Raw genomic sequence first — 27,815 nt, 5'->3', positions numbered from 1 at the left:
TCATAATTCCTAAGCCCATACTCCTAACCTAATTTATACCCCTATATAATAGTACCTAATTCTAAAAGGGAGTTAAGAAAATCCGCCGTTGAAGATAGGAGGACCTCTCGTTGCCTCTTGCTTCTTCTTCATTTTTTTTTCACAGACCCCCTTTCTTCAAGGGAGAACAACAGTAGTTTCTCTGCTCATAACCAAAAATCAAGGACACCCCTACAACGAACGGCGCTCCTGGCTGCTCCATTCTTCATCTTCAAAACCAACAAACCCCTTTTTTTTCTTCCATTTCCATGAAGGCTCCAAAGAAATACGCACTCCCTCACTCACTGATACCACACACTTTCTGAAATTTAAAAAGAAAGGAGGAAAAGCTTTGAATTAAAATTTCGGATCAGCGATGCTAAGAACTTAACAAAAAGAGGATAGAAAACAAGGCTTCATCCCTGCTTGAAATTGCTGTCTTCTTCTTTCATATTTCTGGGTTTCAATAATGTGTGCTTGAAGCTTGTTGTGGCTCGCTGCTGAGTCTGCTAACCTCCACTTCTCTGGCCCTTTATTTGGCATCTTGTTTTCCTTTCTGATCGAATCCAGGTAAATGCCAAGTTCTCCCTTGTACTCGGATTTTATTGAATGATTAGAATTGTTGGTTTACTAACTGGGTGAATATTTGTTATAAAGCATGATATAATGAGGTGAGATGTTGGTTCAAAGTGTTGTAGATAATATCATTTAATCAATGCAGTATACTGTAGTTGGTCATGTAAGCTTAGGCTAAGTATATTGACCACACCTTATTAAAACTTTGTTATAACTGAATTCTACTTGTATGGTCGCTAAAAGTTCGATTGTCCAAACCTGGAATATTCGAAAGCTCAGAAGAAGTATGGTGTTGAATTCATAAGTCTTAAATGTGCTTAGCCTTGAAATTAAGTATCAAAAGTTGGCAAAGAATTGAAGCTCAGATACGTCTGTAAAAGGTCCTCTTTATTCTTAGCTCATCTTGTTACAATAGTTCAAAAAATATTGTGAACGGATCCCCTCTCTCTGTGGCATGCTTTCACATGTAATTCTATTTTGTTTAGCAATTGTTATGGTGTCATTGTATCATTGTATCATTGATGTTGATTTGTTAAAAAAGAGATTGATCAGATTTTGTTAGGCTGGCCATTAAAGCAATCTTTTGTACATTTGCTAATTGTTTCTCTCGATCATGAAGTTCGTCGGTTCCTTTACCATTTCTTAAATGCTTTGAAAATTAAATGTCTCCTTGTTAATAGATCTGGGTGTCAAGGATAATTGATGAAATCTCGGCCTACAACGATCTCAAACGTAGAATGATAATAATATGAATACAGTAGCTTACTTTAGGCGTAATTAATAATCAAAGATTGTGACTACGGGTACGGTTCCCGTGACATAGTCATGATACCTAATTTCCAAAATCAGGTGTGCATTTATGTGACCCAAATCCAAATCTCAACAACGTTAGATAAAATGTGTCGTGGACCGCGGGTGCATTTATGTGACGTGGTTCAAGACGTGTTTTAGATGGCGTTGAATCTTCCTAAAATTAATTAAAAGCGGCTAATAAGTTAAAAAATATACCATAGGTTGAAACATGTTTTAAAATCAGATAATCAGCTAATTATGATACTTTAAGCGACCGTGCTAGAATCACGAAATCTGGGGGTGCCTAACACCTTCCCTCGAGTTAACAGAATTCCTTATTCAGGATTTCTGGTTCGCAGACTTCAAAAGGAAAGTCGAAATTTCTTCGATTTGGTATTTAAAATAAACCGGTGACTTGGAACACGAAGTAAAATATTCCAAGTGGCGACTCTGAATAAAATTGAATAAATAATCCCATTTCGAATAATGTCACTTAAAGTGGAAAAACTCCCTTGTACTACCTTAGGGTGTGTAAAAAGGAGGTGTGACAGCAGTCAGCTCTTGTCTTTGGCACATCCACTCCTTCAACATTCTTCTTTGTAGTTGCCAGAGGACTATCAGTGACTATGTCCCAAAGTTCATAGTCTTCTCCTATGATGTGATCTCTCATCCTGTTCTTCCACCAACAATAGTACTGACCATTAAAGAGTGGAGGCCTAGTAGTGGATTGCCCTTTCCAGTTTTCAGGTGATGCACTCATTTTGATCTTTTCCTAATGTGTTAGCCTCTTCAAGGATAACCTGCTCTGATACCTTGATGTTTTAAGCATCAATGCCACACAAGAGGGGGGTGATTTGTGTGGTACCCAATTTTCGCTTAACTGAACTATAGAAGAACCTGGTTCTTCTAGGTGTTCCAACTACTACTGTTTGCGGAATAATAAATACAGAAAATAAAGAACACAGAGATTTTTACGTGAAAAACACCTGGCTTAAAAGGTGAAAAAACCACGACCTACTACTCAGTAGGATTTTCCAAAAATTCCACTAAAATCACTGAGCCAAAAAAATATTTACAAAAACTCTTTGTAAACCTAAGGATTAACTCTAATCCCGTTGTGGCACACAGCCTCAACAGTTGCGACAACTTCAAGTTAGCTATAACTTGAACACTCTAGGTACCTAATACAATTGCTTCTATGAAAGCTGAAAGGTACAATTTTAAACCACCTACTACAATTGAACTAGAATAAAAGATAGACACAATGGAATATGTTCTTCTATCTCGTTCAAGTAGCTTAAGGATTGCACGCTTGAATCACACATACAAAATCGCCTTGCTCTTTTGCTTTCAATTTACGTTTAACTTCTGCTTAAGTGCATTCCTATAAAAAAGAACAACACTGACATTTAATATTAGTAATCAGAGTTTGATTGGGACTCAATTGCAGCTCTTCTATCGTGGAAGAGTTCATGATGCTCTCAAACTCTAACACTATCTTCATCCTAGATTGTGTTCTCTTCATATAAGGAGACTTTCTCCCCTTATCTAGTATGCAACATTTTCGATCAGATCAGGAGATACTGCTGCTTGATCAGTAGGACTTATCTCCTTCACGTGCGTCTCACATGTATAGGTTGATCATAATTGTGCTTCACCAGATGCACCTGGTCCATGACTGAGTTCTTTTGTCAATCTTCAAAACATCAAATGTTCTTGGGCCAACACTGGGTATCTTGAGGATCTCTCGGTATCCTCAATATCTCCTAGGGATCTCTTGGTATCCCGAGGATCTCTCGGTATCCTCAATATATGCTAGGGATATCTTGTTATCCCAAGGATCTCTTGGTATCCTCATGCCAGGGATCTCTTGGTATCCCGTACCTCAGTCCAATCATAAATACGCATAGGCGATCTCCCGGGATGCCGTCCCGTAGTTCCAAATTAAAACACACAACAACAACCCAAGAATACCCAATTAAGCTCAGTGTCGTATCAAGTAAACAGATAATTCTAATCTAACATGCTTCACATAATTCAATTAAGGCAATTTAAGCAAATAAATAGTTAAGTCAATTAGACATGCTCTTTCTAAGCTAACAACAGGTTCAAATTGCAAGTAAAATGAAACAGGAAAAGGAACACAATTGAAATTACTTAAAGAAAACTAGATTTTCAATAATTAGCTCAAGTACGCACTCGTCACCTCACGTACAAGGCATTTCAAATATCAGATATACCGAATCCTAAGGGGAAGGTCCCCCACACGAGGTTAGACAAGCCACTTACCTCGAACCGGCTCAAAATCACTCCGAAACCACGCTTTTGCCACAAGTACTCGACTCCAAATGACCCAAATCTATTCAATTCAATTTCATAATGTGAATAACACTTCAAGCAACTGATTCTACAATTAAATTTTAAGCTAATTAGTGAAATTAGGTAAAATGACCAAAACGCCCCTCGTGCCCATGTCTCGGAATTGGGTAAAATTTATATTTCTAGAACCCTTACACTCTCACGAGTTCAGTCATATCAAGAGTACCAAAATCGGACCTTAATATGTCCCTCAAATTATCACTCAAAGGTCTCCAATTAGACAAGCCCTAACCTCCCAATTACCACTGATTTTCCTTAATTTTTCATACTTAAATTGATAAAAATCATTCCAAAAATGATTTTGGGGACCAAAGACCTTATCCCAATGAACTCCTCTAAAAATCCCTCTTGAAAAGAGTTCCCCAAGCTTCTTCCTGTTTTGAAAAAGATGAAAAATGGCTAAATTTCGCGAAGACAAGAATTTATATGTTCTGCCCAGCGATTTCCGCATATGCGGTCCCGCTTTTGCGGACCAAAGGCCGCACATGCGACTTTTCACTTAATGTCTAGGTTCCACATCTGCGACTACCAATCCACAGATGCGGTACCGCTTCTGTGGAATCACCACCGCTTCTGCAGTTCCTGAAGAAACTCACATATTCCGCTTCTACAGCCGCTGAGCCACTTCTGCGGCGCCGTACCTGCGGAACCCAAACCGCAGGTGCGGTTATGACAGAACCAACAACTGAGGCTGGAACTCTAACTCCAAACTCTTTTCGTCAACCATCCGAATTCATCCCGAGGCCTCCGGGATCTCAACCAAAGGCACCAACAAGTCACAAACCACTATCCAAACTTGTACCAATCCTTAAAACACCTAAAACAACATCGAAACCTCGAATTAACCATGAATTTAAGCTTAAGAACTCCAAATTTCTCAAAAGATGCTTTCGATCAAAATGTCTATCAAATCTTGTCCGAATGACCTAAAATTTTGCACACAGGTCACATTCAACACTACAAAGCTACTCCAACTTCCGGAATTCCATTCTGACCCTTAGATCAAAATCTCACTATAAGACTGGAAACTTCAAAAATTCAACTTTCAGCATTTCAAGCCTAAATTAGTTACGGACCTCCAAAACACAATCCAAACATGCCTCTAAGCCCGAAATCACCTAATAGAGCTAACAGAACTATCAGATTTCCATTTCGAGGCAGTCTTCACACTGTTCTGACTACGGTCAACTTTCCAACACTTAAGCTCTCATTTAGGGACTAAGTGTCCCAAAACTCCCCGAAACTCAAAACCGAACATCCCGGCAAATCAAAATAGCAGAAATAAACTCGGGGAAAACAGTTAATAGGGGATCAGGGTGTAAATTCTTAAGACGACCGACCGGGTCATCACAATCTTGCAGTCAGTATATGATGCTAAATGTTTTCATTGTAAGAAGAAAGAGCATTGGAAGAGAAACTGCAGGGAGTATCTTGCAACTCTAAAGGACAAGAAACAAGGTGAGACATTAATGTAAAATGTTTTCAAGGTTTCTTTAGCTACTACTAATTCTTCAATGTGGGTATTAGATACTGACAGTGGTTATAACATTTGTAATATGTTGCAAAGGTTAAAAAATAAGTAGGAGGTTAAAGAAAGGAGAAGTTAGTCTACAAGTTGGAAATGGTGCAAAAGTTGTGGTCGTAGTTGTATAATCAATTTCATTAATAATCCCTACGGGCAAAGTACTTATTTTGGATGATTGTTATTACGTTCCTAAATTTGTTTCGAATATAATTTCAGCTTCTATGTTAGACAAACGTGGTTTTCGCATTAATATAGGCAATGGTATTTGCTCTATATATTATAGTGATAATTTATATATGAATGTATATCTCCAACATGACATTTATGTCTTACCTAATGTGAATGTTAACTCGATTATGCATATATCAAGTCTCAAGAGGAAAAGAGAGGATCAAGTAAACTATACATACCTTTGGCATTGTAGGCTTGGTCATATTGGAGAGAAAAGAATTAACAAGTTGTACAAGGAAGGGTACCTTGAAAAATATAATTTTGAATCATATTCAACTTGTGAATCTTGTCTCAAAGGAAAAATGACCAAATCTCCATTTACTGGAAGTGGAGAAAAAGCTTCTGAATTATTGAGAATAATTCATACAGATATTTATGGGCTCATGAAAATTCAAGCTAGAGGTGTATATTCTTACTTCATGACCTTCACTGATGATATGTCAAGATATGTATTTGTGTATCTTATGAAACACAAATCTGAATATTTTGAAATGTTCAAAAAGTTCCGTAGTGAAGTTGAGAAACAGACTGGTAAAAGTATCAAAGTACTAATGTCTGATAGAGGTGGAAAATATTTTAGTGAAAATTTTACTGGGTATATCAAAGAGAATGGGATTCTCTCCCACTAGACACCTCCTGGAACACCACAACACAATGGTGTGTCTGAAAGGAGAATTCGAACCTTATTAGATATGGTGAGATCTATGATGGGGTTCACTGATCTTCCAATTAATTTATAGGATATTCTTTGGAAGCAACAACATAGTTACTTAACAAAATTCCCATTAAGCCAGTCTTTATAACACCATATGAGATATGGAAAGGACGTAAGCCTAACCTTAAACACATTAAAGTTTGGGGTTGTCCAGCTTATGTTAAGAGACTATAGTCTTATAAACTTGAATCAAGATCTGATAAGTGTAGTTTCATTGGGTATCCCAAGAAAACAATGGGATATTATTTCTATCACCCTTCTGACCATAAAGTGTTTGTGGCCAGAGGAACAACCTTTTTGGAAAGGGAATTTCTTTTAGAAGGAAATGATAATGGAGAAATAGAACTTGATGAAGTTCAAGAAACTAATGAATCAACACATTATAAAGGTCATGAGACCCAAGTTGAAGAATCCTTATTGGATGTTTTGAAGTTGCCAAGGAAGTTGCTATCTTCAACGGTTGAAGTTCAAGAACTAAATGTAATTCAAGAACAGGTTAATGAACTAGTTCCAAACCAAATTGAACACCAACCAAATCCAGCACAAAGTTTACAGGTTGTACAAGTACAAAGTTCTAATTATGAGAAATGACAGAAGGCCATAGAAACCATGAAGGAAAATAAAGTATGGAATTTAGTTGAACCTTCAAAGGATATAAAACCTATTGGTAGTAAATGGGGTTTTAAGAAAAATATTGGAGCAAACGGAAAGGTGGAGACCTACAAAGCCCGTCATGTTTCTAAGGGATATCGTCAGAAAGAAGGAGTTGAATATGACGATACTTTCTCTCCCGTGGCAATGCTCAAATCAATTCGGATTTTGCTTGCTATAGCTGCATACTATGATTATGAAATATGGCAAATGGATGTGAAAACAACTTTCCTTAATGGTGAGCTAGAAGAGGATGTGTACATGACACAACCTGAAGGTTTCACATCTTCGTCTGATCATAATAAAATTTGCAAGCCGCAAAGATCCATTTATGGACCAAAGCAAGCTTCTCGAAGTTGGAATATTCACTTTAACAAAACAATTGAAAAGTTCAATTTTGTTAGATGTGAAGAAGAACCTTGTGTCTACAAAAAGGTTAGTGGGAGCATAATTATATTCTTAGTGTTGTATGTTGATGATATATTGTTCATAGGGAATGACATACCGGCATTGCAAAGTACCAAGATTTGGCTATCTGAATAGTTTTCCATGAAAGACTTGGGAGAAGCAACTTATATATTAGGAATAAAGATCTATAGAGATAGATGTAAGAAGCTGCTTGAACTTCCCAGTCTTTGTACATTGATACCATCTTAAAGAGGTATAACATGGATAATTCCAAAAGAGTCTATCTACCAATAGGCACTGGAATTACTCTTAGCAGGGAAAATTGTCCTAAAATACCTGAAGAGATAACTCATGAGTAGGATCTCATACGCTAGTGCAGTGGGAGCTATCATGTATACCATGACATGTACACGTCCTGATGTGGCTTATACACTTGGAGTGACTAGCCGATATCAGGCAATTCCTGGTGAGGAACATTGGAAGGTGGTGAAGACTAATCTTAAGTACTTAAGAAGGACTAAAGACCAATTCCTCATTTATGGAGATTCTAAATTAAAAATTGAAGGTTATACTGTGCAAGTTTCTCTTCAGATAGATGATAGCAACTATGTTTCTGGTTATGTATTCACCTTAAATGGTGATGTAGTGAGTTGGAAATTTTCCAAAGAGGCTATAATAGCTGATTCAGTGACGGAAGCAGAATATATTGTAGCTAGTGAAGCTACTAAGGAAGTTGTATGGATGGAAAAGTTCTTAACTGAACTTGGTGTGGTTCCTTCAATAGAAGGTGCAGTTCCATTATTATGTGACAACACTGGAGCCATTGCTCAAGCACAGAACCAAGATCACACCAAAAGTCCAAACATGTTCTACTGGAAAGGAAAATATTGAAAACCAATTCACTAAAGCTCTTGGCGCAAATGAGTTTGGCAAGAACAAGTGGAAATTGGGAATGAAGTACATGAGCTATTGGCTCTAGTGCAAGTGGGAGATTGTTAGGGATATAGTAGATATGCCCTAGATCCAATATCATATTTGATGATTTGAACATATTTTTGTGAACATTATTTGATATAAAAATATATGGCATTTGATATTCTTTTATCATAGTTATTTTTTAATTGTTTGATTAACTTGATAAGGTCTTTGATTAAATTTTGAGACTTGACATTGTGATGAAGATCATGATAATGAGAGTGGAGTTTCTTATAATTTAATCTAAATTTGTTATTGATCATAGGATTATTAATTTGGACATTAGTAATCCGGTTAGACCAATATTTATGTGATTGTCTTTATTGGATAAAGATTAGTTGATCTCATTAACTAAATCATAGATAGATGATGCACATAGTGATATGATCATTGAACCGACTAATTGGAAAATTCCTAATGGTTAGAATTACCATAAACTATCAATAGAATATTCTCCTGAAGAATGTGATATAAAAGTTTCCTTTGACCTGATATCGTCATAGTAATTGACAAGTTATTTATTGTGTTTTGATACTAGACACCTATGGCCCTAGGGCGATAGTTGAAAGGATATTGTGTATGATTAAATACTTGTAGAATTAGTGATTGATCAAGATGGAATCTGTCAACTCCTAGTAATGAGTTTAACTCCATGTTGTCATGAATTCTAAACAACCAAACTAAGACTTTGGCCAGGACAATTGAATGAAAGAAGAATGAGTTTCTTAGGTCATTCAATGGTCGATTATATTTGACATGAACACATAGTTGGTCACCTATTTGGATTTGACAGTTGAACCATATCATAGGGTGACCCAGAGCTATAAGGACAGAAGGAATTACTACATTATTCTTTTACTGGTTCTTGAGAGTAAATTGTATACTTCATGCTATCCGGTCGTTAAGGAGTGTTGCTAGACGCCACTCTTGATTAGTATATTGATGTGATCAATTTACTATCGGCTTAGTATTGAAACTATGTGGTCATATGCAAACGAGGGTCCTGATCTTTGCTAAAGGATTAATTAACTTATTATTTGATAATTGAATTAAAGAATTTAATTAGTCAAATAAATAAAGTTGTTAGTCCAAATGAAATATTAGTATACTCTTTGCTAGCACAGAGATTATAATTAATATTGTGAACGAATTGAAGTTTTCTATTTGGAATAGAAAATTAAATTACATCTCTTGATTAAAATTTATATGTGACATATATATATATATATATATATATATATATATATATATAATATTAATGAAAGACTTATGAATCAAATCCAATTTAGAATTGGATTTTCACGTATAAAGTCCAGAAAGGACTATGGCATACGTGTAATCTCCATTAGGAATGAGATATACCTTTTCCATTGTAAAACCAGTATAGTGTTTAACTTGGAATTGGACTTATAAAAGTCAATACAGTATCTTCGGTAGTCACGTTAACGTGATTTATCAAATTTTCCATAAGTTGATTTTTGGAATAAACTTTTACCCTAAGTAAATTATTACCTCTAACCAAATAGGAAAATAGTTTGTATGTGATGCTATATAATGGGTGATGGAGAAAATTTGCCGAACTATTAATTCTTGAGAAGATAAAATACTTTGTGAAAGTAAGAGTGCAATACCAAGCCAAAAGAGAAAATACAATTACAAGAAAAGTGTTTCTTGTTCTTCTAATTTGAGTTGAGATTTTTGAGAAAAATTTCAGCACAAGTTTTTCCGTTCAATTTGTTCGCGGGTTTCATTCATCAAAGAGTTGATAGCAAGGATCGGTCTCGGTGTGGATACGCATAGAGTCGTCGCATCATCGAAGAATTTTGAAACGAGACTCTCTTCTCTAGGTACGTCTTAGATCCGATCTTTGACATGTAAATAAATTTTAAACACGAAAAAATCTGCCTAGGATTGTTATTGTCTTCCGCTGCATGTTACGAACACCTATACGCAATCCTTCAAGAATAATGTTCTTGTACCAAATCAAAAGGTCTAGTATAAATTCTTCGAAAACATCTGTCTTCCTGTCGCAACTATTATCAAGTCACCTGCATTTTAGCTACTACTTTTTATTGGTAATTGCATCAAATAGGTTAATAGTGAGCTTGATAAACTACGCGACCATGTAGCATAGACTGGAAAAAGTATTGCTTCAATACTGAATATCGGCATAACATTTAAAGTTCTCATATTGAATTCTTATAATTCTTTTAACTTCAATTTTGGCCTTACCTAATGTTGTGCTACAACATTTTCCCGGACATGCATCTGGTGATCAATATAAAGTTATCAGACACCATTGATAATTAATGGTGTAAGCCATCTCTTGAGAGTTCCAACCTCAATCTGATGATATCACTGCTTTCCTATTTGTAGATCACTGTTTCCAGTTCTGACATTGAGAAAAACAGCTGAGATGGTATTAGTAACATTTTGAGTATCCCTCATGGAAAAATTGCTAAGGTGTGAAGCACACAGGTACAAATTTGCATCCTTTCTAATGTGCATAACTGTTTGGCTTTATAAAATGTCATCTGTTGTTCTATGCATCCATGTTACAAGTAATACACTTGTTCGTAACTCTCTATTGACCTTTGAAATGTTCTGCTGGTAGTATGGAAATAAGTGCCCCAATATTCTTCCCTCTGGTCACTTTTGTAAGAAACTGCAAATTCTGTTTGTACGACTCATGACAAAATTAGCTCGTATTGGCCCTCATAAGTATTTATCGTTCCAGGTACATAGTGACTTGTTCGTTATACTTACTTATAAGCTTTTCTTGTGTAAATTGCTGAAGCTATTGTGGAACTTTCTTGGTATAGTGCCGTCAGTATAGTGCATAGTCACGACCGAGCTTGGTAGTTTATGTTGTTTCTCTAAGTTGACAAACTGGTGACGGCTTGACCAAAAGATGCCAAAACCTTTATAATTAAATCAACTAATGATAAAGATGAGATCAATCTTAGTCAAGCACAATAAAATCTAGATCAAGTGATGAAAAAAGTAAGCAAGATAATGATGTAAGAAATATGTTTGGAATCAAATAAATGCTTATAAATGTGAATGTATTAGGAAAAATTAAGTTTGTATATGGAATTCATTATAAGATGACACGTCATGACACGTGGACCAATAAAAGAAGAATAAGTGATGAAAAATAATCAAAGAAGGCACGAGCTTCAACAGGCACGGGTAGATGTTCAGAGAAAAAGCAAGGAAGATATGTACTTGAACCTCTTTATGATGGAAGGGAATGAATCTGATAGTAAATAAGGTATAGATACGTACTATTGGACATTAAATACGGAAAACATTAAGGAATCTGTATTGAATCAAATATGATTGCTGATTGTAACGTTACATTAAATGTCATTAAATGCCATTCATAGACAATAATGACTCAATTATGGTAGAAACGAAACATATTACCTAGAAATAGCTATAAAAGGAGAAGACCGATCATTTGTAAGGATACGAAATATCATCGGAATATACTGATTTACTTTGCTTTCTTCTATTCATCTTATTATTATCAAAATCAATTTCCTTTATTCATTTTATTTTTAGATTATCAGTAACCTGAGTTCTTCTAAAGTACAACTTTGACCGAAATTCATATTTTTGGTTAAACAAATTGGTTCTGTTACCGGGAATCTGATAATCGTTTACTTTCTTAATCAATTCTTTCATCAAAAAATTTAACATGTCGAATAACAGCGACAACAACAAACAATATCCTCAACATCAGGAGAATGATGCGGGTGATAGGACACCACTTCCCTCACCGCGTGATTCACAACGTCATTCACGGGAAGGAACTCCAGAAGGCTCTGAAACAAATAATGGGATTGCAAATCAAAACGGATTCGTGGCGAATCAAAATGCTGGAGTTGCAAACGAACAAGCACCCGATGATGCCTTAAAAAATCTCATTACTCAACAAGTCAGCAATGCTCTCCGAGCTTTTACAAGCCAATTGCCAATTGCACCAACAACACCGACTCCGAATTAGAATACTTTGGAAAACCCACGTTTTTGGCTCGTTAACTTAGGCACTAGTGGAACTCCAAGCGAATTTCGCGATGGCGAACCAGGTAACATAGTTAATTCTGATTTACAAAATTTAGTTCTAACCTTGCAGAAGCAGCTCAAGGAGCAAAGCGATCGCATAGAGCAAATACCTGGAGTGCCACCTGTAATCAAAAGAATAGACATGGATAAGTACTCACAACAATCATGGAAGCCTAGTGTTGCTCCGGTGCCGATACCGAAGAAGTTCAAAATGCCTTATATTCCAAAGTATGATGGCACAACTGATCCACGAGACCACGTGACTACATTCACAACTGGTGTGAAAGGCAACGATTTAACCAAACAAGAAATTGAATCAGTGTTGGTCTAGAAATTCGGTGAAACACTCACCAAGGGAGAATTAACATGGCATTCCCTTTTACCCGAAAATTATATAAATTCTTTTGCTGAGCTTGCAAATTCTTTTATCAAAGCGCATTTGGGAGCTCAAAAAGTTGAAAAAAGAATGGAAGATATTTTCAAAATCAAGCAAGGAGATTCAGAGCTGCTTAGAGAGTTCGTGGATAGGTTCCAGCGTGAAAGAATGACGTTACCGCGCGTACCTGATAACTGGGCGGCTATGGCCTTTGCTAGTAATTTGAATGAGAAAAGCTCAGAAGCCACGAGACGACTCAAGAAAAGTCTGCGTGAATTTCCAGCAACAACCTGGAATGATGCTTACAACAGATACAACACGAAGTTGAGGATAGAAGAAGACACTATCTCCCGATCTCAGAAAGAGGAAAAGGTAAGTTCGAGAAGTTCAGAAACCGAAAAAGGTCCGATAAAAATAGATACGAACCACATATGGGCCCGGCAGGAAAAGACTCACGATCAAAGCAGGATAATTCAAGGTACGATCACAGATCGAGAAATAGAGAGTCGGGTTCATCATCAAGGTTTGGAAACGATCGAAACACACGAGAAACCCGAGATGATGATAGAAACTTGAAGGAAAGATTTGGTGGTTATAATTTTAATGTCAACACTTCAGAGTTAGTAGCGGTATTAAGAGGCATGGGAGATAAGGTACGGTGGCCAAAAGAAATGAGATCGAATTCAAACAAGCGCAATCCTAATCACTGGTGCGAATTTCACAACGATCATAGTCATAAAACGGCAGATTGTAGATTATTACAAGGGTGAAGTTGACCATCTATTAATGCAAGGGTATCTCACCTAATTATTTAGTGAGAAAGGTAAGCAAGCATACATGAAGAACATGCAGAAGCCCCTTAAACCCCCTTCTCCAAAAAAGACCGTCAATGTTATAAGCAGGGGCGAGGAAATCAATGGTGTGACGTATACCGCAGCTAATAAGGTCTCTAAAGTTACAATCACCCACAGGAAGCGGATCCGACATGTGTTGGAGGAAGAAAGTATTACATTTGATGATGCAGATGTGGATGACGTGTTAACTCCACATAACGATGCACTGGTATATCTCTACTTGTACATGATACTAATGTGAAACGAGTTTTGATTGATCCAGGTAGTTCCATGAACGTTATTCTGTTAAGAGTACTAAACGAGATGCAAGCTGAAAATAAACTAGTACCAAAGGTACATACTTTATCTGGATTCGACAATTCAAGCGTTGTGATGAAAGGGGAGGTAACACTTACTACATTCGTAGAAGGGGTTGTCAAAGATACAAAATTTCAGGTGGAAATGACTTACAATATGATTCTCGGGAGACCGTGGATCCACGAGATGGATGTCGTTCCGTCTACCTTACATCAAGTTATTAAATTTTCATTACCATTAGGAATATGTCAAATCCGGGGGGACCAACAGACATCCAGGAACATCAACTCCGTAGCAGATTCAAATACGAGAAATGAAGAAAAATAGCAGTTACAGAATCCAGTTGAGGATACCACAACACAAGCCTCAACTGAACAAGGGCGAATAGATGTGGACTCAAGGCCCGATTCCATTCAAGAACCATAGGAAAATAAAAATATCAAAACAACGATTGAAGAACTAGAGGTTGTAGAGTTATTTATGCAATGGCATGAAATGAAAGTCTATGTTGGGGCCAACCTAAGCCACAACACGAAAGGTAAGTTGATTGAATTTTTAAAAACTAACGTGGATTGTTTTGCCTGGTCCCATTCTGATATGACAGGAATACCACCGGAAGTAATGACCCACAAGTTAAATGAAGACCTATCATATCCACCCGTCAAACAAAAGAAGAGAAAGCAGGGGACTTTCAAAAATTAGGTGATTCAAGATGAGGTTCAAAAACTATTAAAAATTGGGTCTATCCGCGAGGTAAAGTATCATAATTGGTTAGCCAATACTGTTGTAGTACCGAAAAAGAATGGTAAATGGCGAGTTTGTGTAGATTACATAGACCTTAACAAAGCTTGTCCTAAAGATTCTTTTCCATTACCACATATAGATCAATTGATTGATGATACTGTAGGGCATGAGTTGTTAAGCTTTTTAGATGCATATTCAAGTTACAACTAGATCAAAATGGATCCCCTAGATAAAGAAAGAACTTCATTTATAACAGACACGAGGACTTACTGTTATAAAGTAGTGCATTTTGGTCTCAAAAATACTGGTGCAACATATCAAAGATTGGTAACTAAAATGTTCCAAGAACATTTAAGGAAAACTATGGAGGTCTACATAGATGATATGCTCGTTAAAACTCAACATTTAGGAGATCATATGTCGCATTTATCTGATACGTTTCAGGTAAATGTGCATTCGGCAGATTAAAGCCATTGAAGAAATTCCTGACATGCTTACAAGTAAAAAAGAAGTGCAGAGATTGATAGGAAGAATTGTAGCCTTGTGGAGATTTATTTCCAAGTCATCAGAAAAATGTTTTAAACTTTTTTCAGCTCTTAAAAAACAAGATCGGTTCGAATGGACTGAGGAGTGTCAACAAGCACTCAAAAACTTGAAGACATACTTGTCAAATCCACCGTTGCTCGCAAAACCGAAGGTTGGGAAAAGGTTACTCATTTATTTGGATGTGTCAGAAGTAGCAGTGAGTGCTGTTTTAGTTCGTGAAGACCAAGGTAAACAGTTTCCGATTTATTATGTTAGCAAATCATTGTTAGCTGCGGAGTCGCGGTATCCTCAATTAGAAAAGTTTGCACTCGCATTAATCATGTCATCTAGAAAACTAAGGCCTTATTTTTAATGCCACCCTATTTTTGTAGTAACTGCGTATCCATTGCACAATATATTACACAAGCATAAGTTGTCAGGTAGGTTAGCCAAATGGGCTATAGAATTAAGTGAATATGACATCACATACCAGCCCAGAACCGCTATAAAATCTCAGGTGTTAGCAGATTTTTTGGCTGATTTCAGTCAAGGAATGCAGTTAGAAGCAGAAAAAGAATTATAGGTGTTCAACGGGTCTAATCCAGGAATTTAGACCTTATTTATTGATGGCTCATCTAATGTGAAGGGGGACAGGCTTAGGAATTGTTTTGGTACCACCTACGAGTGAAACCATTCGACAAGACTTTAAATATCATTCTATAACTAATACTGAGGCAAAATATGAAGTTGTGATTGCAGGTTTAGAACTGGCACATGAACTCGGCATTAATCAGATTGTAATCAAAAGTGATTCGCAACTTGTAGTTAACCTAATGTTGGGGACTTATACAGCCAGAGAGGCACGAATGCAGTAGTACTTAGAGAAGGTACGAGATTTAATTAGGGAATTTCAAACCTGCAAAGTCACGCAGATACCAAGAGATGAAAATGTCGAGGCAGATGCCCAAGCTAATCTCGCATCTGCGGCAGACGTGGAAAGTAATGAAAATGCCTCCGTAATTCATTTGTTTCACTCAGTACTCGATCCAGACAAAAATGAGGTAAATTTCAATAACATAACCTGGGATTGGAGGAACGAGTTTGTTGCTTTATTGCAGTATGGTACCGTCCCTGAAGACAAGAAAAAAGCTCACGCACTTCGAAAAAGGCTGCTCGATATTGTTTAAAGTAAGGCAATCTTTATCGAAAGATGTTCGGTGGTCCCTTAGCAAGATGCCTCGGGCCTTCTCAAATAGAATATGTAATGAGAGAGATACACGAGGGGCATTGTGGAAATCACGCAGGAGGGAGATCACTGGTAAGAACCATGATTAGAGCAGGTTATTATTGGCCTAAAATGGAAGACGAAGCGGAGAATTTCGTGGCTAAATATGATAAATGCCAAAGATACTGTAATAACATGCATAGACCTGCAGAGTTACTACATCCGGTCATTGCACTGTGGCCTTTTATAAAATGAGGGATGGATATCGTGGGTCCACTACCACTAGCAAAAGGACAGGTAAAATTCTTGCTTGTACTCACTGACTACTTCACTAAATGGGTAGAAGCAGGAGCATTTAAGCAGGTGCGAGATAAAGAAGTCAGAGATTTCATTTGGAGAAATATCATATGTCGATTCGGGGTACCAAAGGAAATCGTGTGTGATAATGGCCCCCAATTCGCCTAGGCGCACAAATCACAGAATTTTTTCAAAGTTGGCAGATCAAGAGGATTACATCCACGCCTTATCATCCGGTGGGTAATGGACAAGCAGAATCAACAAATAAAGTCATTGTCAACAATTTGAAGAAACGATTGGAAGAATCTAAAGGTAATTGGCCAGAATTGTTACCTGGTATTTTATGGGCGTACCACACAACAACAAAAACAAGCACAGGCGAAACACCGTTCTCATTGGTATATGGAGCTGAAGCTTTAATTCCAACTGAAATAGGGGAGCCAAGCACGAGATACACACAAGTGTTAGAAGAATCCAATGAAGAGGAAATGCGCATAAACCTTGATTTACTTGAAAGAAAAAGGGAAGGTGCACTAATAAGATTAACAACACAAAAGCAAGTCATGGAACGATACTACAATCTAAGAGCACGACTAAGATACTTCAAGATTGGGGACTTCGTACTCAAGAAAGTTTTTCAATCCACGAAGGCAGCGAATGCTGGTAAATTAAGTCCAACCTGGGAAGGACTGAGCATATGAGCTGGAAACAATGGATGTCAAGATATTACCTTCACATTGGAATGTCGTTCACCTGAAGAGATACTATTATCTCTTCAGGAGTACACACAGTCAGGTACCCTCATTTTAAAATTCTATTTTTGAATTTTTAAAATTTTACTAATGATTTTAGATGATAGGCAAAAAGCTAGCGAGTACTAAATAATGAATCACGACCTGCAAGGCATGTGGAATAAATTAAAATCCCAATCTAGGGTTACACCTATTCTGATAGAAATTGATACGGGTTAAGCAGTCTTCATCTATAATCGTACCTTCGAGTCCCGTGTGTTTTATTCCTTTATAAGAAGAGGACCAAACAAGAGGAGTAATCAAGTGCTCGAGACTTCATACTTCAAAGCTCAAACACTTGGGGGACTATAAAATATACATAGACATATGTATAAAGAAGGCAAAGAAGATTGGGAAATAATCAAAGTTCAAGCCTGAAAAGTTTACTCATTGAATGAGTCAAGTGCAGAGCAAAAGCCAATGAAAGTCAAAGAAAGTCACGAGCTAAGGCCAATGCAAAACCTTATCTTAGCTAGGTTGAAGGCAATAGACTGAAACGGGTTATAAATAGAAACCTTGTGTTTTACTGAAATGGGTTATAAATAGAAACTTTGTGTTTTTTAAATTTTTTGAAATCTGTTATAAGGAAAACAGTTACGAAAAAGTTATAGAAGTTATTTAAATACATGTAAAGTGTTATTTAAAACTTGGCAAAGTTCAAATAAAAACTTGTCAAAGTTATTTCAAGAAACATATGTATTCCTATTTCTTTTGTCGTATATTAACACCATTATGAAGTTGAGACATCTTCTTCATTAAGTGTCGAATATAAAGGCTCTCTTAAGTGAGAAAGAAATATATGCCGGTGAACTCATGCAGACTCTGATCCAAACTCAAGAAGACCTCCGGGAATCTTCTGATAAAGTTCATTCCTTGGAAAGTTCACATGCTTCTCTTCAAACCTCTTATGATTCTGCCTTGTCTGAGAATGAGAAGCTTAAAAATGAAATTGCTGACTGGGAAAGAGATTATGAGATTCTTGAAGACAAAACCACAATTAAAGTGAGTTGGGCGTTTCTGAATACTCGCCATGATACCCTTGTGGAAGTTAGTCAGGAGAATTTTAACTTGGAAGCTAAGTTAGCCAAAATAAAAGAGACTATTGAAAAGATTCAGTAGAGCCAAGACTTTCCTTCTCCCGTGGCTGAAGCTTCTGGAAATGTTGAAGATTATATGAGTATTCCAATTCCTTCAAGTCAAGTTGAGCCTGCTGTTGCCGATGACCCTGCTTTGGTTCCTTCTTCAACTCCTTAGTGACAAGTTAATGAAGTGTGACTCTTTTTTTCTTTTTCCTTTGGTGGAATATGGTTACAACCCTAACCTGCTGCTCTAAGGTACATTTGCTTTCTCCTAATATTTCCATGTCGATTTGAAGGTTTTCATACTATTCCTTCCAATTGTCGGCTTCCACTTGGTAATCATGCATTAATTGCTCTGAGAGGGAAACCCTCTTCATCATCTCCGTACCAATTAGATTGATCTAAAGAAAGAGGAAAGAAAAAGTGAGAACCCTAAAAATAGAAAAAAGGCAAACAAAAGTTTGAAAAAGGTTACCTTTAAAGAAGATTGTACTATATCTTTCATCAAGGTCAAAGAACTGTGGCTATCAAGCTTAGCTCTCTTAACTGGAATAATCAAAGGTTTCAACCATATGTTAGCTCGACCTGATTTTCTCAAAAGGTTACCCTCAACAGGAATTTCGATGGTAACTTGCCTCATAGCTTCACCTCTGCTCGAGGAACCAACCTCAGTGTAAAAGACAGTTGAAGAAGGAACAGTTGAAGGAGGAACTGTAGAAGGATTAAAAACAGCCTGGGGAGTCGAAACAACCTGAACGGGTAACAGTCACGACTGGCAAAGAGGGTATCAAATGAACGGGTGTAGAAAAAGAATCAAGGGGTGATTCATAAGAAGGTGATTCATAAGAAATTGGCTCTAAACTTTCACTACCAAACCCGCGGGCAAAAAGATGTTCAACAGAATCATGAGCAGCAGCAGGAGTATCATCATCAGAAATCACCAACGAGTCTTCAACAGGCTCAGTGGAAGGAATAGAATGAGGGCGGGATGCTTCATCATCTGAAATAATTCTTCTTCTAGCCCTTGGCCTTTTTATCAGAGAACCCCCCGTCTTGTTCTTCTTCCTCCCTAGAGTCTTGGTCGACAATAACCTTCCTTTTTGATGAAGAACCCAAAATTATCTCTTGGGCCCTATCGAAAGAAATTCTGGAAGCAGCGATGACCTTAGCACTTATGCCTCTAATGGGAAATCCTAACAAAAAGAAGGATCAAAATAATTTTTGAAGAAAACAATAAGTAAGGTAGGAAAAGAAAAAAAAAATTCTTACCGTGAGTTTTCACTTTCCAGTCAAATCGATGAGAGAGATTTTTCCATGACCTACCGTCCATCGGAGCGGTACGTAATAACTTTCTACCGAACCACATAAATTGGGAATCTCATCGATAATTCCCATGGTTGCTAAAAAGAAAAGGAAGGAAATTAAAATGGCGATCATCAGAATTTAAAAAAAGGTACGAGAAAGTTATAAAAAAACTCACGTGCAAAATTCCTTTTCTCGGGAAAGGGAACATTTCCATCACCCACTAAACTAATAGTGAGGGCAGCAACGAATCTGGCATACCAGCCACGATCTTTATCATCTTCTAGGTTAACCAGAACTCTTTTACTTCTTGCTACTAAAGTAAAGATTCCTTGGCGAAAGAGCTTGGGAGAATATAGGTGGATTAAATGAGAGAAAGTAAGAGGCACGCCAGCCATGATGGTCAAGTGCCTCAAACAGGAAACAACCCTCCACACAATAGGTCCAATTTGTCCTAAGCAAACGTCGAAAAAACGACAGAATTCAAGTATAACAGGGTCAATAGCAGGCTTAAAACCCAACGTTAAAGGGTAAGTGTAAACAAAAGAAAACCCAATTAAGTAAGAGGTGATTCTTTGGTTCGCATTAAGGATTATAATGGGAAAGTCATGGCTCCAATGACAATCTCTACGAACTATTGAAATCAGACCTTCAGTGATTTGAGTTGGGTAGATATCAACACGATCTAATGAAGATAATTGATTTCTAAGGGATTCTCTATCATTGTAGAAAGATAGTTCCGCAGGAACTATTTCATCCACTAAAGGTTCACAAAGAGGTTCAATGGGTTCTTTACCTCTAGATGAAGACCTTTGAGAAAGAGAACCTCTGGTTCTAGATGGAGGAGCAGAACTAGATGAAGGAACATAGGGAACTCGTGATGAAGAAGACCCTAAACTACGAAGCTTTCCTCCTCTCCTACTTCTAATATGAGCAAGCGAAAGGTTGTCAATAATGGGGACTCTCCGAGGGTTAGGGTTTGAAGAAGACATAGTAGTACGAGGAAGAAGAAACTATGAATTGAATATTTGTGAAAAAGACAAAGTTAAAAAGTTATATTTATAATCAAAAGCAACCGTCAAATAAAAAGGCACAATGATGGAAACATCATAATGAGAACTGTTGACTCGCAATTGGTAAAGACATAAAAAAGCATTAAAAGGCGCTGAAAAGTTGCAGAGCCAACCAGGAAATGCCACATGTCATGAACATTAAATGGATGAGACAGATGAAGCATCAGTTCCAGAGAAGAATTAATGACGGCAATTATTCTCGCTTTAATGAGGTCCACTTCCCAAATATTCTATTGTTGAATAAATGGCAAGTGGGGAGACTATCTGTATTGGGAAAAATTAAGTTTATATATGGAATTCATTATAAGATGACATGTCATAGCACATGGACCAGTCAAAGAAGAATAAGTGATGAAAAATAATCAAAGAAGGCACGAGCTTCAACAGGCAGGGGTAGATGTTCAGAGAAAAAACAAGGAACATAGGTACTTGAACCTCTTTATGATGGAAGGGAATGAATCTGATAGTAAATAAGGTATAGTTACGTACTATTGGACATTAAATACGGAAAACATTAAGGAATTTGTATTTAATCAAATATGATTGATGATTGTAACGTTAAATTAAATGCCATTCATAGATAATAATGGCTCAATTATGGTAGAAATGAAACGTATTACCTAGAAATAGCTATAAAAGAAGAAGGCTAATCATTTGTAAGGATACGAAATATCATCGGAATATACTGATTTACTTTGCTTTCTTCTGTTCATCTTATTATTATCAAAATCATTTTCCTTTATTCATTATATTTTTTGATTATCAGTAACCCGAGTTCTTCTAAAGTACAGCTTTGACCGAAATTTATATTTTTGGTTAAACAGTGAAGACTTAAATGCACAATCAGTCTTAAAAGATGCAATTGGCGTTGAGAGGGGAATAAGTATGAGATGATTGGGGAATCTTTTGATCTTCTCAGACGAACAAGATTGCTTTTGTATTCACTCTCAGAGGATTTTTTTACAAAGTGTTCTTTTGTCGTTTTTCTCCCGTGCCCCTTTTCTTTACTCACCCTTCCTATTTATAATAGACAATCTCCCAAAAAACTCTAAAAAGTACAACATAGAGAATATTCGAAAGACAGATTCTTACTGTCTCCCACTAAGTTTACATTGTCGTGGATGTCGTGCATCGACTGACCGCCCTTAATCATTGCCTTTCACCACGACGACCATCAGACAATGCTTCATGATAACCTCGTTCTACTCGGTAATGGTCGTGGTTGCTAAATTTGGACCTATACAGTTAGTCCCTCTGCTTGTTGAGGTCGCGACCCTGTGCGTCCTTGATAAGCGGACGTCGCCCATACTCGCGGAGAAATTTGGTGGTTGGGTTGTAACAGTTTGATCAATAACGAAAGAGCGGTGCGTTCCACATTATCGCAGATAGTGTAGCATAGCGGGAAATGATGTCACTCTCACGTGCATCATCATTGCGCGTCTTCCCGAGGCAGAGACCAATTGTCTTGTCGCTTTGGTTTGGTTCCTCTGGCAGCCTTTTGCTTCGATTCTGGCGCCATCCAACCTTATAAATAGATGAAGGGTTGGTTCTTTCAAGAACGTTTGGTCATTTCCTCTCTAGTGTATGTATTGTCTTCTTTGGCCATCTCTTCTCATATCTTGAGCTCTATTTTCGTGATCTTTCTTCTCATCTTCTTCCGTTCATCGTTCTTTGCTCTGTATTTTCTCAATATACCTTTTGCTATCGTGATGTCTAGAAAACATCGGTGATACGAAGAGATTTCCGATGCCACCCCGCTATTTATGGCACCTCCCTCTGGTAGTGAAGATACGACAGTTGCAGAAGGGGACATCCTTCCCACCGTGGAGGAGATACTACCGAGAAACCCCATGTGTCGAAATGATTTTCTTGAAGAACCTGTCCCTTCTCCTGCTCCGGTAGTTTCTGAGACTGAACAGGCTCACATAGATTACCTCCGACCTATGTATAACATTCCCTCCCATATCGAGTTGGTTCCGGTTGGGAGGGACTTCGTGGATGTCCACAGACTGAAATATTATGCTTTTTACATGTGCCCCTTTGTGATCGACCACTCCCTCCCTCTTCTTCTGTTAGTGGAGGAATTCTGTTTGTTTTATGAGGTCTGTCCGGCGCAACTTTCTCCATACACGTACAAGATATTTCTGGTATTGACGAAGTACGCGGAGTTGGGGGGTGTGAAATTGGCTTTCATCACCTTTTACATTTCTTTTCCCCTAGTTTTCACATGGGCACTATGATACATTTGAGGCACCGTGGGACCAGGGGACTAGTGGTCGGAACAGACGACCAGGCAAGCTGCAAATTTTGGCATAAATACTTCTTCAGTAGAATCGAGCATTTGGTGTCAGACCCCGCTAGATTCCCAGAATAGTGGAATCATAACCGTAGGTGTTGGTACTTGCAAGTTACTTTTGTTCTTTCCAACTTTGTACTTATTTGTAACTTTCCCGTGTAGTTGTGAGGCATACACCTTGTCCCATCTCCAGTATCGAGGATTGGGTAGCCCACTTATCACCTCACGCAGTGGAGACTCAAGATTAGCCCGCTTTCATGAAACTATTTGGGCCGAAGGTTCCATCGGGTAAATATGTTTCTCTGTTATGACCTTTGGCTGTTTACCGTTGTTTCTTAATACGACTCTTTGTAGACATGTGATTTTTGACCCTCCCCAAGATTTTTTATATTTTAGCATTTAAATGTTTAATTTAGGCCTAATATCGTTATTTCAACTAATTTTGACTCTTTTACTTTATTTTATTACAAGAAAATTAAAATTACAAAAACAAATAGTTTCATTAATGGTTAATGGTTATTTCTACTTAAGTAGGGTTAATTAATACTTTGGTAGTATTTTTATCTTTGTTTTTTTATTTTTATGGCAAGAGTTGATGTAGGGTGGATAAATTCTTGGTTAATTAAGCCAATTGGGTTATAAAGGCCCAAGTTTTAAAGCCCATAATCCTAGGCCCATACCCCTTAACCTAAAAAAAACCCTACAAATACCTAGACCCCTACACTTTATAAAAGTGCTGTAAATATACTAAGACCCTAAGAATCAGCGCCGAATATAATAACACGACCCCCCAAGCCATCATCTTCTTGAGAAGTAAAACAATAAGAACAAAAAATCCATCAACGAAAACAACAAAAAAATGACTAAGATCCAAAGACCTATACACTCTGCAAAAAGGAGATCTGCCGCAGGCCCCAAAATCATAGACCCTCCCCTACTCGTCTTCTTTATTGGAAACACTGAAGACATATAAACAAAAAATAAAAGGCATCCATTACACCCGTTGAACATACACCCTACCCTAATAGACTCCTCATCTTCTTCAACTTGGAGCTCACACAAACCAGCGACCAAACAACTTAAACCAGCCGCTGTTCGTCAGAAACCAGACGCACGACGTCACCGACGACCACCATTGAAATTGATGAACACACACACACACACACACTACTACCGTTCTACCCTCTCACATTTGCCGCTACCATGAATGGCGGGAAATACAGTAGAAACAGTGACAACACGTGAGTGGTTTCCCGTCATCGAGCTGTTGAGGTTGTCATCGAGGTTTCCAGTCCAAGTCCTTGTTGCCGATTTTTTGTTGAAGTCGTATGTACAATTTCGTTTGGAGGGTCGATTCATTGGTTTAAATTCACAGGAAAGTTAATCTGCTTTGAGTTCCATCTCTATCCCATCTAATTATTTATTGGCTTTATATTGTTCTTATCTGATGTTTGTCTGATATATGTGTGTGAATTTCATTCTTGTTTGTGGTACCTTGAGCTGGAAATTGTCTAATTAGGAAATGAGATTTCATTACTTGATTTAAGGGAGATTGGCTTAATGTTCATTAATGCAACAATTTACATGAAATGTTTGCTGTTAGTATATGCAGTTTAGACTCTTGCTTAATTAGGTAGTCATTATGAAGGAAACAAAAATTAAAGGGGATTCGGGCGCCATAGCGTGAGGTGACTCAATTTCCTTCAAAAGCAATTTTCATAATTCTGAGACCGATCACAATAATCTCGAAGCGTAGGAAGAATCATGAACATCGTAGTGCGCTTCCAGCGCGTTATAATTATTATCATGGCTACAGGTATGGTTCTCATGATGTTGTTGTGATTTGTAATTTCTAAAATCCGGGTGTACATTTCATGTGACCTGATTCTAATTTCCAATTAAATAGAACGTGTCGTGAGTGCATTTCATGTTGCGTGGCTTACGATGTATTTTAAATAACTTTGAATTTTCCTGAAATATTAAAAGCGGCTAAAAGGTTAAAAAGGGCACGTAGGCTTAAAATGTGTAATTAAATCAGATAATTGGGATAATATTAATAGTTGAGCAACCGTGCTAGAACCACAGAACTCGGGAATACCTAACACCTTCTCCCGGGTTAACAGAATTCCTTACCCGGATTTCTATTTTCGCGGATTGTAAAACAGAGTCAATCTTTTCTCGATTCGGGATTTAAACCGGTGACTTGGGACAACATAAATTATCTCAAGTGGCGACTCTGAATAATATAAATAATCCCGTTTCGATTGTCACGTAAATTGGAAAAAACTCCCTTATACCCTTCCGGGGTAGGTAAAAAGGAGGTGTGACAGCTCTGGCGACTCTGCTAGGGACAAGAACCCAGAACCTCTGGTTCAGGGTTCAGAATTCGAGCTTAGAATAATTGTTATAATTGGCTTTATTTATTATCTAATTTTTTATATGTTTGAACCTAATGTGCTAAATGCCGCTTTGATATTGTTGAAATGTATATAAATTATTATGAAACCCTCCTCTCTCTAAGTCTTCTAAATCATCGGGGAAGTTTGCACTTCGTGTGACTTCTCTTCTGTTAGAGTCATATTCAGATTTTAGAACAAGGTTTGGACAAGTTGCAAAGCCGGTGAAGCTTCTGTATTCCCGGTACGCTATCCCCCTCGGCTCGAGCTGTCCGCTCGGGTAAGCCAGGTCTAGAATAAATAAACCCAGGTTTTTAAACCTAGAATAACATAGCCTCATGCCAGATCCCTAGTAGGAATGCTTGATTGCATCACGTGCATCTGACTTTGGGGACTCAACACAGGGGTTGGGTCCGTCTAGGACAGGTGTACCCAAAATAACAGAGCATCTTGATGCATCCTATGTGCTATATGTTGCATTTCTTCGAGGGTAAAAGGGTCATTTGGCAGACCAATGATAGTTGAGGGCAAATAGAAAAAGAAAAAAAATGAGAAAGAAAAGAGGTTGAAGTATAAAAATGAGTTAAGTGGGGCCTAGTTATAATTTTCTTCCACACCTTTTCAAAAAAAAACCAAAAAATTGAAAATGAAAAAAATCCCAAAAAAAGAGTTTGCATTTTCCCCCTCATTTTTTTGTAAAAAAGGAAAATATCAAAAAAATAGAAAAGAAAATCCAAAAAAGAGTTTACATGTTTTATCCTTTTTCAAAAAAGGACAAAAAAAAATATTTGTTCTCTGAACTAGTTGTTATTTTTATTTCTCGCTCGTATCCTATCTGCCCGAACTACGCATACCTAATTCTCATCTTTCGGGGTGTGATACGTAGGCAACACACATAGGGTCCGGTATTCCTAGTGAGTTTAGGTTCTTGGCTTCGCGAGGTCTTAGCCAAATCTTGCATATTTAGCCACTTTTAGCCACATAGGTTAATTTTAGAAAAATAGTAACAATCATGTCTTGCATTTATCCAATAGGAAGGGTTATTGTCTCACATAGTCTTCTAGGTCTTTAACTTATTTGGTTTTACTTTTCTCATACAGGTGTGGATTTACTTACCGGAGTTTGAGCATGACAGACGCCCCAGGACTATCTAGTCAGGATCGCTCGATATGAAGTGGCTTATGGAGATTTGTTTTTATTTTTTTAGGTTGAGTTTTTTTTTATGTCGTCTTTTACCTTCTAGTTTTGTATGATAATGTCGAGTCTTTTGTTTTTGTATTTCCTATTTTGTATTGAAAAAAAAGATGTGTCATAAAAAAAAAGATATTTTGCGTTTTTTTATTTTCGTTAGAATTTTCTTTAGAAATACTGCTACTAGAAATTTTAAAAAAAGAAGAAGAAATGTTAAGTTGGCTTTTCCTTAGAAATTAATAGCTAGAACTCAAAATAAAAATTGATTGTATATTTCCTTTAGTATATTAAGCCTAAATTCAAAAAAAAGGAGAACTTTCTTTTAGTACATCTTTAAATGTTTTCTTTAAGATATTAATTCCAAAAATCTAAAAAGATTTTCTTTTGAGGTTCTTTGGGAAATTAATGGAAAATGAATAGAAAAAAAATATTCCTTTTATTTTTACTATAACTTTAGGACATTGTACATAGAAGAAAAAAAACATACATTATCTTTTGTTTATCTTTAGAATTTCTCCATTAGGTAATTAAAAGTTAAAATCCAAAAACAATTTTTTAAATATTTTTCAGTTCTCGTTTCGAAATCTTTCTTTAGGGATATCAAATGAAAATTCAAAATATTTTTCTTTGGTTTATTCTTTAGACTTCCGTCCTAAAAAAAGAATCAAACAATATTTTTCTCTTCTAGGGATTTTTCCTTATTCCCATAGAGTATTTGTTACGAAAAGAAAAAAAGGAAAAAAAAAATATAAGCTCGTTAAACTTGAGTTTAGAATAGGTTATAGAACATTAAGTCTAAAAAATTCAAAAAAAAAAAAGAATTTGCTTCTTTTATTTCTCTTTTCTCATTAGAGTAGTCATTAAGGTAAAAAGAAAAGAAAAAAAGAAAAATAAAATGAGAACGTTAATTTGTTTACTTTATTCATGTTCTTCCTGAACTACGCAAAGATCTTATTCAAGCAGCGTCATGATACGTAGGCAACCTACATAGGGTTCGATTGAATCATTTTTTGTTAAAAGAAAAAGAA

General features: G+C 36.9%; 1 long non-coding RNA gene across 1 annotated transcript; it reads left to right on the top strand.

Annotated features, from left to right (window-relative positions):
* Positions 1–74: 74 nt before the first annotated feature.
* On the top strand, positions 75–26,937 carry LOC104239458 (uncharacterized). Its single transcript, XR_011403426.1, has 4 exons — positions 75–588; positions 9,985–10,117; positions 10,647–10,748; positions 26,697–26,937. It is a non-coding gene; the product is annotated as an uncharacterized lncRNA (long non-coding RNA).
* Positions 26,938–27,815: the final 878 nt, after the last annotated feature.

Source organism: Nicotiana sylvestris, chromosome 11 (genome assembly GCF_000393655.2).
Source record: "Nicotiana sylvestris chromosome 11, ASM39365v2, whole genome shotgun sequence".
NCBI classification, from domain to species: domain Eukaryota; kingdom Viridiplantae; phylum Streptophyta; class Magnoliopsida; order Solanales; family Solanaceae; genus Nicotiana; species Nicotiana sylvestris.
Note: the sequence above shows the minus strand (reverse complement) of the source record. Positions and strands in the feature narration are given on the sequence as shown.